Genomic DNA, 12886 nt, shown 5'->3' on the forward strand with positions numbered 1-12886 from the left:
CGCAATGTAAGGCTTAGGGTAATTAGGGTGTTACACCTTGTGTGTACGTTTTTTAGTATGTGAAAAGTTTAATAACTGAATGACATAAGAGGTAAGGGTTAGGATTAGTTAGAATATGTTTGTGCTTGTTTTTGGTGTTTATATGAGCCACTTTGTGGTGATTTTGTTCTTGATTTTTAATTCTAAAAATTCAGTGATGCTTCTCAATTTTTGGACTGTTATTTGAGTGGTATATGAAGCTTATTTGCCTCTAAAAAACGTATGGGACAGTAACAAATTAATGGAGTACTTAGGGTTTAAGTTTCAAGCCTTAAAAGTGGATAAAAATGAAAAACTACATCCCTGAAAATTTAGCTACTAAATGATCATGAAAGTCATGTAGATAAGGGTTAAAAAGAGGTTAAAAAACTAATTTTAATCCTATGGAACAAATGTGTAAAAGTAAAAACGGTGTTATGGTCATTTTTGGGTAAAAAGAGGGTTAACGATGTATTTAATTGAAAGAAAAGTAAAATTCTGAACTTAGTGTCATCAAAGATAAATTAGTAATTATATAAATTAACTGGGTCAAAATTACAATTACAATAAAATTTTGGGCCTAAATAAAAGTTTTAGTAAAAATTAGAAGTAAAACGGTGAAAAGCGGTAACTAGAATAAGTAAATAAATTAATAAAGGATAAAATAATCTTTTAGATCCCTAAAGATAGAATTGGCATTAACTAAAATTATTATGGATAATTTGATCATAGAAAAATATTATGATTAACCCGGTAACATTTTGACGGTAAATCAGGTTAAACGGTAAAATTAGAGTACTTAGGGGCATATTAGTAATTTTAGGCATAAAGTCAAAATTAAAAATTATTAATTAACTTAATGAAGGGTAAGAAAGTCTTTTAGGGAAAAAATATATGAGGATAAAATAGTGAAGTGATAACACTAGTGGTGAAAGTGTCACTAAAAATCTAAAGAAAACTAGAAAAACGAAGTTATGTACAAAAAGGGCAAAATTGAAAATTTAAAAAAATACCAAGGACAAAATGGTAAAATATGTGACAAGGCTGAGATATTTTAAGAAAGGATTGGGCACAAGTTTTATTTAAAAAGAAGGGCAGAGAAGTCCCTTAAAGATAAATTTTATTGAGATGTGATGCGGAAAAAGAAATGTAAACCCCAAAATGCTTGAGGTTGTTTGGAGACAGATATTACCCACTGAATGTTAAAACTCTATTTTCTTTTGTGCGTATATTATGGCGCAAGCTTTGCGACGATTGCCTATTGTCACATACTGGTTATATTTTTAACCACATCGACACGTATGCATGGACGGACGCAATCGGGAAACCATATCTGGGACTAGTTCCTAGCTAACATCAGGTTGCGGTAATCAACCGACGCATGAGCTCATGGCCTGCATAGGACCAGATATACATCATACTTGGTTGCTACATTTATCTGTGATTATGATTTATCTCTACTACCTGTACTTTGTGTTTGTTTACTATTCTGCTATATACTTGTGCTTGTACTTGTATGTGTGACTTACCAACCTAATTGCGCAAAGTCTTAGACTTAGGATGCGGAACCCCTTAGAATTCCTCTGTAGTACCCTATTGGGAACCTTAGGTTCTCACCCCTTACTTCTCCATTCCGCAGATGCAAACCGGTGAGATCTTCTTTGAGTCTCCAACCTTGAGACTAGTGAGCAGCAGTAGCATTACCAGAAGGTCAGAACGACTTCTTTTACTTTCACACAACACTTCCGTGTTTCTTCAGCTACCAGGAATTGATGACTAGTAGTAGTTATAATAGTAGTAGTAGTGGTAGTAGTCTTTGCCCTTACTCTGTATAGGCTTTTAGAGGGCTAGGTGCTTTTGTAAATACCTATATAAACAAGTTAGAACATGTCCCAGACTAGAGTGACTCTTGTGAGTCGAGGCCCATTAGTTTAAATATGGAGTCTGTAAATATTTTCATGAATAAGCAACGATGTAACCCAGTGTGAATAATGATGTACTAAATGAGCCTTCGGACACATATGTATGATATTATATGCTTCATGTATATATTATCTACTTAACTATTACCTATTTTGTTACATCTATATATCTGACATGTGATCTCGACTAACACTACTGGCTCATATGTATATATTTAATATAAGGTCTAAAGTCTCTAGGAAAAGCCATGTAGTAGTGCCTAGCGGCTAGCATTGGTCATGACGTGCTAGAAGTTGGGTCGTTACATCCCTTCTCCTCATTTTCTGCTGCTTCTTCTTCTTCCTTTTCATCATCATCATCATCATCTTTTTTTTCTTATTCATCTTTTTTTTCTTATTTTATTTTCTCAAGTTTCTTCTTGTTTTACTCTTTTAACAAGAATGAAAACAAAAAAAAAATAAAAAAAGAAACACATAATGCTAAAGAATCACTTAGAAGAGGATGAACTTACATTCAATCAACTAAAAGAAAAAAAATAAAAAGAAGAAGAAAAATGCAGTATTAGAAAAAATATTTTTCTATATTTGCAGTAAATTTGGGTGTAACACGAAGATATTTGGGTGTCACACGAAGATATTCGAGTGTATTGTTTAAAAATTTTCGGTGTATGTGTGCTGATAAGTTTTGCATAATTCAAAACTCTTCCTCTTCCTCCTCCTCATCTTCTGCTGCTTCTTCTTTTTTTTCATCATCATCACCATCTTCTTCTTTTTTTTCTTATTCATCTTTTCTTTTTTTATTTTACCTTCTCAAGTTTCTTCTTGTTTTACTCTTTTAACAAGAATAAAAATAAAAAAATCAAATAAAGAAGAAGAAAAAACACATAATGCTGCAAAATTACTTGGAAAAAGATGAACTTACATTCATTCAACTAAAAGAAAGATAGAAAAAAGAAAAAAAAAAGAAGAAAAAATGCAACATTAGAGGAAATATTTTTCTATATTTGCAGTAAATTTGGGTGTAATACGAAGATATTTGGGTATAACACGAAGATATTTGAGTGTATTTTTTAAGAATTTTCGGTGTATGTGTATTGATAAGTTCTGCATAGTTCAAAACTCTTCCTCTTCCTCGTTCTCATCTTCTGCTGCTTCTTCTTCTTCTTCTTCTTTTTATTTCATATTCTCATAATTCTTCTTGCAAGAAAAAATATCAAACAAAGAAGAAAAAAATACATAATGTTGCAAAATTAATAGAAAGAGGAGGAAGAAAAAAATGTAGCAACAACAATCGTAATAAAAAAAATGACAATGAAGATGAAACATAAGAAGAAAAAGAATAAAAAACGCAAAAAAGAATGAGAAAAAGAAGGAAGAGGAGGAGGAGGAACGCGGGATACAAACAGGAACAACGTGATTTTACGCGCACGTTATGTAATGACTTGTATAACTTGTATGTATAACAGTACTCTAGAAAAAATAGTCAAAACTTATCTTATTTAATATTCATTAATTATTCAACAATTAATAAATGCTAAATAAGATAAATTCTAGTAATTTTAGCTAAATTTTGTTTGTTATCAAATATTTTTGTACTCTGGTTGTATTGAAAAAATTTGAGGGATTATATGGTCGCTAAAAAGTAAGAACCAAACACGTTATATAATCTCGATTAAACTTAGATAAATTAGAATACAAATTTTATCCGGATTTGATTTTCATATTTTTTTTTATTACTTAATGATTTAAAAGTATATTGAGCGGATGAATTGAAATGCAGAATTATCCTTGAATTGAGGTAAATTTTCCCAACCTAAAATTTATACTAAATAGAGGAATATAGGAGTCTAAAAGAATTACTTAACTTTTTTTAATCAAGTCCCTTAATTTAAACTTTTTAAATCTAGTCTCTCATTGAAATCTTTTCTGTAATCAAATTCTTTGTAGCTTAGTGCAATTTGTTTTCACAAACTTTTGAATAAATAAAATAAATTTTTATTTGACGAAATAAAATTAGAAAAAAATCTATTAAGTTATATAAGTGTCTATAATCTTTTGCCATATTAATTAAGATTTCACTAAAATCTTATTACATAAATTTTATTTAATACGAAACTAGATTAAATGATAAAAAGCTAATTGAAAATTGAGTACAAGTGTACAACTATAATTTTTTTAAGTATAATAAGAATTAAACCGAAGTTTTCACATTAGATAATCCACTTCTACAAGGAACTACTTGTAAAGTGTTTTTTCAAATTTGAGGCCGTTTTGACGATGATGTTCATAATTACTCCCATGACAAAATGAAAAACATCTTTTGTCAAAACCAAACTAAGGATTAGGTGCCCCAACTTTTGGAACAACTAGATTATGGACGCACCAACTACTTGAAACCTTGATCATGCCACTCTTTTGATTTTGGGTATTTGTCGTCGAGTACAATGATTAATTTCTTAGTATTACTTATAGGAGGCCACTCAGATAAAGACGCTAAAAACGTCTTTTTATAAAGATGTTTTTTAATAATTAAAATTTAACATATATAATCAATTAAATCGTGTTATTTTTGTCAAAATTAGGCTTGACAAATTGATTTAATCGAAAAATAGTGAATTAAATCTTGAACTGATCTAAATTAATATTATTTTTTATAGAAAATGACTACAAAATCCTATTATAGAAAATGACTAAAATACTTCTATTATATATATTAATTTTGAGAATCCTAAATTTTAGTCTTTTATTTTTCTATCGTAGGGTTAGGATTTAGAATTTTTAAAATTAATATATATATATATATAATAAGAGTATTTTAATCATTCTTTATAATAAGGATATTATAGTCATTTTTTATAAAAAAATAATATTAATTTAGACCAGTTCAAGATTTGATTCACCATTTTTCGGTTAAATCAATTTGTGTAACTTAATTTTGACAAAAATAACATAATTTAATCGATTGTATATGTTAAATTTTCATTATTGAAAAATATCTTTAAAAAAAGACGTTTTAAGCGTCTTTATCTGAGTGACTCCCTTACTTATAAGCATATATATCGATTGACGAGACATTTAATGTGAAATTAAAATAAATAAGTGAAAAAATTAATTAATCAATATTAGTTAAATTATTTTTTAATCCATTTTTTAAGAAAATTTAAGTTTAAAATTTAAAATTTAAAATTTATAAATATTAGTTAAAAAAATTATTAATTGAACCATCAATATTTTTATTTAATTGATTTGGAGAATAAACTCTTTTTCTCAACCACGTTCTATTTTTTTCTTTTGGCTTTCTAAGATCAAATTAAGGGCCCTCAAATTAAAGTGGAGGAAAAAAGGTTGTGTGTTCTGACAGTCATTCTTCAGGTGCTATCTGTATTGATTGTTTTGTTTCAGAAAAGTATTTGGGAAAATAATTGGTCCCATTTTAGAACCTTGCAATTTGCATGAAGGAAAAATGTGATACTTAAAAGTGTTGATGCCAAACACTAAAGAGCCAAGAACTGTTTGTGTGGTTCATGTTTTTTCAATTTTCATTACTTGTTTCTCCTTTTTCTTTTTTCTTTTTCTTTGTTTCCGTTTTTCATTGTCCCTTGGCTCTCATTTATAAATGGATAACCATTAAATTGGAAAAAAAATGTTTAAAGGCCTTTATGACTATAAAAAGTAAGTGAAGAAATTAAAATCGTTGTGGTCCTATATACATATATATATGGTGATTGAAGGAGACATTACCGGATTTTTTTTTTTTTTTGTGCTATATGATATGGCATATTGAGGAATTATGTGTCAATTAAATTCTTGGTAAATTCAACATAACTAGTAGGATATATAACAAATAATAAGTTCACATAGATGCGATTAAGGGGGAAATGGTTAGAAAGAAGAAAAAAAAAATAAGTGCATGTAAAATTTAATATATCTCTTCTAATCATATTCACATGAAAATTTTAATGTGAATTTTTCATTCATAAAATAATTCTGACTACAGTATCGCCATTATAATTATTGGTGTATTAATATGTATTAATGTGTCTATAAATTCATCTTTTTATCAATTAAATGTAGATAATAATAATAATAATAATAATAATAATAATAATAATAATAATAATAATAATAATTTTGGTCAAGATAGTAAGTTATATTAAAATAAAAAAGTTATGGTCTAATTTTTGGAGTTGACAAATTTTTTTAATAAATTATATAAGATAAAAGATTTTTTTTTTAAAAAAAATTGTACATCAAAATTTTTCAATCATGTTATCTCATGTATGTATTTGTTATGATAAGAACGAATGAGGTGGATGACCATTATTTAATATGGGTAGTTCATATTTTACAATGTTAAAGGCTGAAATATCAAAGGAGAATGAATTTAATGATAGTCGAAAAAGAATATCTTTTATATGTATAAATAGAGGAAGTGAACGTGTGAAACAACACACATGAATAATAAACATCTCTCTCTTTATACAAAAAACTTTTCTTCTCTCTCTTTTATGGGTTCCTAATATATATAATAGTAGTAAATATATAATTACTTCTATTATTATAATGAGATTATTATATTGGTAAATACTAATACTAGAGTCTTCTATTTATACTTCTTTAGTTTATATATCGTCTTTATTTATTCTACAACACGTTATTAGCACGAGACTCTGATCAAATTTTAGGAATACTCCAGATAATAAATTTTTATTATGTCGAAACTCTCTTATCTTGAATTTAATGCTCTTGATATATCTGGAAACAACTATTATCATGGATACTAGATGCTAAAATCCATCTTAATTCAATGGATCTTGGAAATACCATTAAGGCTGAAAATAATGCATCCCAGAAGGATAAAGTCAAAGCTATAGTTTTCCTTCGTCGTCATCTTGATAAAGGATTGAAAAATGAATATCTCACATTAAAAGATCCTGCAGATCTGTGGAAAGACCTTGAAGAAAGGTACTATCATCAAAAGACGGTGATACTTCCTCAAACCCGATATGTTAGAGAAAACTTTCTCGACTTTCTATGCCTCGAATGTGCTCCTGCAGCAGCAGTATCGAGAAAAAGGATTAAAAAAATATTTTGAGCTAATTTCTTGCATTCTTGTTACTGAACGCAACAATGAATTACTTTTAAGGAATCATGAAGCATGCCCAGTTGGCGCCGCCCTATTTCCTGAAGCAAGTGCGGCAAATCATAACCCTAGAAGAGGTAAATGATAAGGTTTTGGTAACAAGAAAATTATGGAAAGAAAAAAAATTATGTTCACAAGAAAGGATCTTACTAGAAGTGGGATAAAAAAAAAGAAACAATAGGCAAAGTAAATCAATTGAGGATAAATATTTTCGTTGTGGTGGAAAAGGCCATTGGTCACGTACCCGTCGTACCCCGAAGAACCTAGTCGATTTTTATCAAGCATCTTTGAAAAAAGACGACAAAAAAGGAAACAAATTGTTTCAAATGATGCAGAAAATTCCAGCACTCATTATGATGTATCTAATTTCTTTAAGGATCCTGAAGGGAATATTAGCCATTTGATCAATGATGAAATAGTTTAATATGTGTAAGTGTTCATGTGACTAAATAATGTAAGAAACTTCTTGTTAAATTTTATGCATTTGAATTTCAACGTTACTGAATGTGCTAATAATAATAAAATTTTTGGTAAATACTATACTTCTTATAAAAATATTTTCAATCAAAAAAATGATTTTACTGCGTAGATATTTTTACTCATTTTATTATTATTTGTCTTTGAAGAGAATGACAAAGACATATAGTGAAGATATTTATTTACCTTGCGGATAGTGCGAGTTCGCACATCATTCTCAAAAGTAATATATATTTTACCCATGTTGTGCCAAAAGAAGAACATATTAATACTATTATTGGCTCGGGCAATGTGATAGAAGGCTTCGGAAGAGCTATAATTTTGTTTCCTGGAGGAACAAAATTCATAATAAATAATGCACTAATGTCTACGAAGTCTCTAAGAAACTTATTAAGTTTCAAATTCACAGAAATGGATATCATATTGAGATAATGAATGAGAAAAATCATGAGTACTTATATATCACAACCCATGATTTAAATAAAAAAGTTATATTAGAAAAGTTACCATCACTTTCATCCGGGTTGTATTATACTAGAATTAGTGCAATTGAATCATATGCCATTGTAAACCAGAAGTTTAATAACCCAAATGAATTTATAATTTGGCACGATCGATTGGGTCATCCGGGAATAACCATGATGTGGAGAATTATTGAAGACTCCCATGGACATTCACTAAAGAACCAGAAGATTCTTAAATCTAGTGAATTTTGTTGTGTTGCATGTTTTCAAGGAAAGCTAATTTTAAGGATATCACCAGTAAAGATTAGATTTGAGTCCCCTGAATTCCTAGAAAGGATTCAAGGCGATATGTGTGGACCTATTCATCCACCATGTGGATCTTTTAGATATTTTATGGTCCTAATAGACACATCTTTGAAATGGTCACATGTGTGCTTATTATCTTTTCGCAACCTGGCGTTTACGAAATTACTTGCTCAAATTATTCGATTAAGAGCACAGTTTCCAGAAAATCCAATCAAAGCAATTTGTCTTGATAATGCTGGTGAATTTACTTCCCAAGCCTTTGATGCTTATTGTATGGCTAATGGAATAAGTGTTGAACATCTAGTAGCTCATGTTTACACACAAAATGGGTTAGCAGAATCACTTATTAAATGCCTCCAATTAATTGCTAGACCCTTACTTATGAGGACAAATCTCCCAACCTCGGTTTAGGGACATGCTATTTTACATGCCGCGGCACTTATTCGTTTGAGGCCAACGAGTTACCATCAGTTCTCTCCTATGCAATTAGATTTTGGCCAGCAGCCAAATGTTTCCCATTTAAGAATATTTGGGTGTGCGATATATGTTCCTATTGTACCACCTTTTCGCACCAAAATGGGACCTCCAAAAAAATTGGGGATATATGTTGGATATAATTTTCCCTCTATAGTAAGGTATCTTGAGATACAAATTGAAGATATATTTAAAGCCCGATTTACAGATTGTCATTTTGATGAATCAAAATTTCCAACATTAGGGGGGAGAATAAGCTTCATGTAAAGGAACTTAATTGGAATGCATCATCGTTGATGTATTTAGATCCTCGATTACGGTAATATGAACTAGAAGTTCAAAAGATTATACATTTGTAAAGAACAGCAAATGAATTTTCTGATACATTTTCCGATACAAAGAGGATAACCAAATCTTATATACTAGCGGAAAATGCCCCAATTCGAATTGATGTCCCAGTCGGACAAATAGCCACAAAAATAAATTCACGTCAAAAGTGTGGCATGCCTGTCGGTTCCAAAGACAAAAATCCTCAAAAAAGAAGAGGTAAATACTATTCCTATTGAAAAAGACATAGAAAAGACACTTGTAGTTGTTTAAAATTCTGATATAGTTTTAATGCCAGAAGACGTTTAGGTACCTGAAAATTGTGAAAATGATGACATCTCGATAAATTATGTCTTTACAAGAGAGAAATGGGATCGAAATAAGACAATTGTCAATGAAATATTTGCATATAATGTGGCATTAAATATCATGCATGAAAGTAAGGATCTTGAGCCAAGATCAGTCGAAGAATATCGACAAAAGAATGATTGGCCAAAATGGAAAGAAGCCATGAAGACTGAATTAGACTCACTTGCAAATCGTGAAGTCTTTGGACCTATAGTCCGTACACCAAAAGATGTAAAACATGTTGGATACCGATGGGTATTTGTGAGAAAATGAAATGAGAAAAATGAAGTTGTACGCTACAAAGCTCGACTTGTGGTACAATGTTTTTCACAAGGTTCGGTATAGATTCTGAAGAAACATATTCCCCTGTAGTGGATGCAATAACATTGCATTATTTGGTCACTTTATCCGCATATCATAAATTACATATGCATTTAATGGATGTGGTAACAACCTACTTATACAGCTCGTTAGATCGTTAGATATCTTTAGTCCTTCAGGGACTTTGATATATATATATATATATATATATATATATATATATATATATATATATATATATATATATATATATATATATATATATATATATATATCAAAGTCCCTGAAGGACTAAAGATATCTAAATTATCCAATGAATATTCGCAAGAGTTATACTCAGTGAAATTGCAAAGATCTTTATATGGTCTAAAGCAATCTAGACGAATGTGGTATAATCGTCTTACTGAGCATATGGCCAAAAGTAGATTCAAGAATGATGATATATGCCCGTGTGTTTTCATAAAAAAAATTTGCATCTGGATTCATTATAATTGCTGTGTATGTTGATAATTTAAATATCATTGGAACTCCTAAAGAGATTCCAACAATTATAAAAAACTCTAAAAGAAGAGTTTGAAATGAAAGATCTTGAAAAGACTAAATTTTGTCTCGGCCTGCAGATTGAGCATACAAAGAATGGGATCTTTATTTATCAAACAACATACATAGAAAAGATCTTGAAGAGATTTCATATGGATAAGTCACATCCATTAAGTACCCCAATGATCGTAATATCTCTAGATGTGGAAAAGGATTAATTCCGTCCTAAGGAAGAAAATGAAGATATCCTTAGTCCTGAAGTACCATATCTTAGTGCCATTGGAGCGCTAATGTATCTTGCTAATAATACACGACCTGATATATTATTTGCTGTGAATTTACTAGCAAGATATAGTCCCTCTCCAACCAGAAGACATTGGAATGGAATCAAACAAATCTTTTGATATCTTCATGGAACGGTTGATATGGGATTGTTTTATCTATATGGATCCAAGCTACAACTAGTTGGCTATACAGATGCAGGATACTTATCTGATCCATACAAAGGGATATCTCAAACAGGATATCTGTTCACATATGGTGTTACAGCTATATCATGGAGGTCCACGAAACAGATAATTGCAGCAACATCCTTTAATCATGCTGAAATACTAGCGATTCATGAAGCAAGTCGCGAGTGTTTTTAGCTCAGGAGTTTGATCCAATATATTTTGTCATCATGTGGACTGATTGATTAGAATATAGCTCTAACTGTCCTATTTGAAGATAATACAGCATGCATTGCTCAACTTAAAAGTGGATACATCAAAGATCCGCTTAAGTGATAATCTGGCAGATTTAGAAAGTCACTTCCAAAATCCTCCTTTGAAAGATTAGTACATCAGATTGGGATGCGCCAATTTCAAGATATCAAATGATGTCGACAAGAGGGGGAGCTGTACTCTTTTTTCCTTGGTCAGGTTTTTTCTCGTTGGGTTTTTCTTGACAAGGTTTTTAATGAGTCAGTCTCTATCACAAAGGATATTGTACTCTTTTTCCTTCACTAAAGTTTTTCCCATTGGGTTTCTTTAGTAAGGTTTTAATGAGGCATAATCCTAATTGATAATCCAAGGAGGAGTGTTGTGATAAGAACAAATGAGGTCGATGACCATCAATTAATATCAGCGGTTCATATTTTACAATGTTGAAGGCTGGAGATATCAAGGGAAAATGAATTTAGTGATAGTTGAAAAGGAATACCTTTTGTATGTATAAATAGAGGAAGTGAACATGTGAAACAACACACATGAATAATAAACATCTCTCTCTCTTTATACAAAAACTTTTCTCCTCTCTCTTTTATACGTTCCTAATTATATAATAGTAGTAAATATATAATTACTTCTATTATTATAGTGAGATTATTATATTGGTAAATACTAATACTAGAGTCTTCTATTTATACTTCTTTAATTTATATATCGTCTTTATTTATTCTACAATAGTATTTATATAATTATATAATAATTTTAATGTTATACTTATTAGTGTAACTATTAGGATTAGTATTAGGTCTATAGCTTAATTAGAGAAGTATACTATAAATAAGAATATGATGTAATAATATGGATATGTATGATGTATTAGAAACTCTAATTTTTCTCTTGGTCCTAATTTTAGGGATTTTTATCCTATTCTCTCTGATTTTTAGGTAATTCTCTTTATTCCTTGATACAATATCGTATCGAATGGTGTTTTTATTGAACACCATGCCAGCAGTGATCACCGCTTGCCACGGTGGTTTGAATTCAATTCCCATTCCTTTGTTCCATGGTCATAATGGTTATTGGTGGATCTTTTGTGCTTGAAAGCGGTGGAATGCCAAAGGAACATCAGAGGCTCAACATTTTCAGGAGATCGCCAAGAGACTAATCGAACATGATCAGACGTGGTTCCGGCTCTGGCGGCAGTAGAATCCGGTGGCAGATTGGCCAACCTTCGAGATAGCATTCTTGCATCGTTACTAACCATATTTTTAGCAGTTTTACTAGAAGTTGCAGAAAATAACATTTCAGATAGAAAAATTGAGTTAAAGGAAGCAATCTCCGAATTCAGATATCAACCATAGCCAGAATCATTAATAAACAATCTAAATCCAAAAATTCAAGCCAATTCTGAGTCAGAATTTCACCTAATCAACAAGCATTCCACAAATCTACAAGATAAAATTCAACACTTACAGATCTACAATTCCATAAAGTAGATTCAGATTATGCAGAATTAAGGAATGCAATAACAAAAATGTCAAAATTAGCAATGAATTTAGAATACACAGAAGTGATTTGGCCGAGGAAGAAGAATCAGATTTCAATTTTGAATTTTAACCACAACAGCGACCACAAGAATCAACAAAAATTGCAGATTAAGCAGAATTTCAAATCTCAGATCTAGAAATTCAATTAAAATTTCAAGGTCCAATTCTAGTATCATCAATCAAAATTCAAGACAGCACAACACAAACAATTCAACAAGTAGTAGATTCAGATGTATATATGAAACTATTTATTGTGATCACGATTGATAGTGATAATGTTGATAGACAAGCA

The sequence above is a fragment of the Arachis hypogaea genome, chromosome 2 (assembly GCF_003086295.3).
Source record: "Arachis hypogaea cultivar Tifrunner chromosome 2, arahy.Tifrunner.gnm2.J5K5, whole genome shotgun sequence".
NCBI lineage: Eukaryota > Viridiplantae > Streptophyta > Magnoliopsida > Fabales > Fabaceae > Arachis > Arachis hypogaea.